The sequence below is a fragment of the Orycteropus afer genome, unplaced genomic scaffold (assembly GCF_000298275.1).
Source record: "Orycteropus afer afer isolate SDZICR_OR568_19922 unplaced genomic scaffold, OryAfe1.0 scaffold00094, whole genome shotgun sequence".
Lineage (NCBI taxonomy): Eukaryota > Metazoa > Chordata > Mammalia > Tubulidentata > Orycteropodidae > Orycteropus > Orycteropus afer.
The window spans coordinates 10,311,424-10,315,665 of NW_006921681.1; positions in this window are offsets into that span (position 1 = coordinate 10,311,424).

The window sequence follows — 4,242 nt, forward strand, 5'->3', positions numbered from 1 at the left end:
TCTAGATGGTATATGTCATTTATAAGATGCTATCAGGAGCACTGTGATAAGATACTATATAATGGTTTTCACCTTGAGGACTAAGGTGCACCTGATCCAAGACATGATATTTTCAATCATCTCATACACATGTGAAAGCTGGACAATGAATAAGGAAGACTGCAGAAGAATTGATACCTTTGAATTATGGTGCTTATAAAGAATATTGAATATACCATAAACTACCAGAAGAACAAACCAATCTGTCCTGGAAGAAGTACAGCCAGAATGCTCCTTAGAAGTGAGGATGGTGAGACTTTGTCCCATATAATTTGGACATATTATCAGGCGTGACTAGTCCCTGAAGAAGGACATGATGCTTGGCAAAGAATAGGGTCAGTGAAAAAGAGGAAGACCCTCAATGAGATGAATTGACAAAGTGGCTACAATAATGACCAATGATTTTGAAGATGGTGCAAGGCCTGGCAGTGTTTTGTTCTGTTGTACATAGAATTGCTATGAGCCAGAACCAATTTGACAGCACCTCTTGTGGCACTTTGGTTAAGGCATGGGGCTGCTTACCCAAAGATTGGTGATTCAAACCCACCAACTGCTCTGCAGAAGAAAGATGAGGCAGTCTGCTTTTATAAAGATTTATAGCTTTGGAAAACCTATGGTGTCACTAGCATCAGAATTGACTTGATGGCAGTGGGTTTGAGTTTTTTTTTTTAAAACAACAACAACAGTGAGAGTGGGTTTGAGAATTCTTAGGAAGTGATATCCTAGTTAAGTAGGTGAAAAGGGCATTGAGGAAGAAAAAACATGTCACCCTCATTGCTTCCAAATATAAGCCCTGCACTCACCATTAGCTTTGTGAACATGAGCTCTTCCTTCCAAACCTGCTTCCAATTTCCCATCTAGAAATGGATTGCTTTGAACTCCTGGCAAAGTAACATGGGAAATGTATGATTCTGGAGATGAAGGTGAGGGAGCAGCAGTGAATAACTGTGACAGATGGTTTGCCAACGATAGGGGGAAAGTGAGCCCCAGTGGGCTGGCAGCCCCAGCTGATGTTTCCGGATCTTGCCCAGGCTTGCTCTTTATGGTTGTGGCTCCCAGCAGCCCCATCTGACCCAAGCAGCTCCAGAAGGAAGCCTGAGTTGAATGCATTTTGGTCATGACTCCCAGCACTGAAATTTTATGGGACCCACTTGCAACTGAGACTCTGGGTTGGACTATCCAGTGCATCTTCTATCAGTCTCATCTTCGCAGCCAGTAGGAGGAATATGGTGTAAACTGCTTGACAGATGAGGACAGGGAGCTTTAGAGATTTCATTAATTTGTCCCAACCACCCACTGATAACTGATGGTGAAAAGACCCACCTAAAAGTGGACTGACTTGAATGCCACACCCCTCACCACATGGTTTCCTGGGTATGAATATCCTCAGATGGTCAGAACCATCTTGGACTTGGGTAAAATGGCTGTCTGCACCTTGAGTCCTTCCCTACTGCCCTCCATCCACCACTATCATCCTCTAACTGCTGCTCTATCTGCCCCCAGGTGCCTGAAGACCTCCTTGGAGATCCTATCAGTAATGAATTGCTTGCTTTTGGTGTCCAACTTGACAGACCTGTCTGTGTGCCTGAGCACCAGCCACCTAAGGGACCTGAATTTGAGTGATGTCAACCTGACTGGCTTAAGTCCTGAGTTCCTCCAAGTGCTGCTGTAGAGAACCTCAGCCACCCTTTAACACCTGGATTTAGATAGGCATGGGATCACGGACTCCCAGCTCACTGCCATCCTGCCTGCCCTGGGCCACTGCTCCCAGCTCATCACCTTCCACTTCTGTGGGAACCCAGTCTCCATGGCTGTGCTGGCAAGCTGATTGCAACACTTCATCCAGCTGAACAAGTTCAAATTCGGTCTGTTTCCTGCCCCTCTGGAGTGTTATGTGGGCATCCAAGGTACTCTCCACCTGGGGAATCTTCCAGTGTATGTCTAAGCTGAACTGATGCTGAAGGAGTTCAGGCAGCTCAGCTTGGTCTTATTCAGTACTAGCACCTGTGTTCACTCCGGACCAAAACATTCTATGACCCAGAGTCCATTTTATGGCCCTGTCACGTGTCTCCCTAGTTGAGGTGTATATATCAAGGCTTTTTTAATGGATTGAACTGTGCCCCCCTAAAATATGTGTTGTAAATCCTAACTTCTATGCCTGTGTTTATAATCCCATTTGGGAATGAGTTGTCTTTTGAGATATAAAAGAGATTAAAAGCAAGCTAGCAAGCAGAGAGGATGGTAGAGAGGGAGATGCCAAACCACACGAAGACTGCCTGGGAGAAGAAACTCAAAGACACAAGGACTTTCTTCCAGAGCTAACAGAGAAAGATTTCCCTTAGAGTTGGCACCCTGAATTTGGACTCCAGGGTAAGAAAATAAATTTCTGTTTTTAAAAGCTACTCACTTGTGGAATTTGTATTATAGCAGTGTTAGATAACTAAGAAGATGAGGCAATCTACTTCCGTAGTGATACTGCCTCAGAAACCCAAGGAGGGGTCGCTATGAGTCGAGTCCAACTCGATGGCATACAACAACAACAACAGATAACTAAGACAGCTGTATTCTGGACACTTGGTAACTGCAACCTGGGACAAGAGTGCATCGTGAAGGAGCACAGGACCATTTTAGGGGAGTGTTCAATGTCAATGGGGAAAGAAAAGGTTGTCCAGCAGTAGGTGACTAAAGGCAGGAAGATGCTGACTTGGGAGTCGATGGAACCTTTGGGGAGATGTGCCTTATAGTCATAAATAAGAATCAGAATTCCTAGAGGGTGTTCAGGGCTTGAGAAGTACATGTGACAGTTACTGTATGTGGACGATTGTAAAGAAATGGGCAGAAATAAAGGGACTCCAATGTAAAAATACCAGATGGCCTCTAATAGCTATTAAACTGTCTTCTCAGTTTAAACCTCCAGTGAATGATTAAATAAAAAGGCACTGAGTACCTATGATGGTTAGAAGCTATAGGAGCAAGGATGAAGTCCACCCCGGGAGCTCACTGCATCATTTGTCATGCCCCCCAGTTTATTTCTTCTTTCTGGGGCATCTGCTGTTGCCAGCTGCTGTTGAGTCGACCCCTACTCATGGTGACCCCCATGTACAATAGAACGAAACACTGCCTGGTCCTGCACCATCTCCATGATTGTTCACACATCAATTCACTGTGGTCCATAGGGTTTTCTCTGACTGATTTTCAGAAGCAGACTGCCAGCCCTTTCTTCCTAGCCCATCTTAGTCTGTTAATTCTCACTTATTTCAGTAGCTGTTCAATGGGTCACTACATGTGAAGTGCATCCTCAGGGCCCGGAATATACAGGGCTAGTGCTGCAGGAAAGGGTTCTTGGCAGAGTCCTCACTGCCAGCTCCACTGAGGCCTTCCTCACGTCACAAGCAGCACTCCTACCACTTCTCCAGGTGTACCCATAAGCTTTAGTCCCTGGCCTGTGGCTGTACCTGAAAAGAGCTTCACTGTGCACTAGGAACTATGTATGAGATGGGGACATCCACATGTCCAGATTAGTTGGAGCCTCTGGGCCTCACCAACCCCTGCTTGTCATCCTGACATGTCACGGCCCTCATTGTGACTCAGAAGAAGGAAGGGGCCATCCACTTCTCAAAGAATAGGCCAGTGAAAACCTTATGAATAGCAGTGAAACACTGCCTGATATATTACTGGAAAGCTTTATGAATATTCCTGAAACATTGTCTGATATAGTGATGGAAGATGAGCCCCTCAGGTCAGAAGGCAGTCAAAATATGACGGGAAGAACTGCCTGCTCAGAGTAGAGTTGACCTTAATGACTTGGATGGAGTAAAACTTTCAGGACCTCCATTTGCTGATGGGCATGACTCAAAATGGGAAGAATGAGTTGCAAATATCCATTAATAATCAGAAAGTGGAAATGTATGGACTATGAATGTAGGAAAATTGGAATTTGTCAAAAATGAAATGGAACACATAAAGATCAATAATTTAGGCATTAGTGAGCTGAAATGGACTGGTCTTGGTCATTTTGAATCAGACAATCATGTGCTCTATGATGCTAAGAATGTGACAAATTGAAGAGGAATGGCCTTACATTCATTGTCACAAAGAATGTTTCAAGCTCCATCTTGAAGTACAATGCTGTCGGTGATAGGATAATATTCATACACCTACAAGGAAGAGCAGTAAATGTTACTATTATTCAAATTTATACAC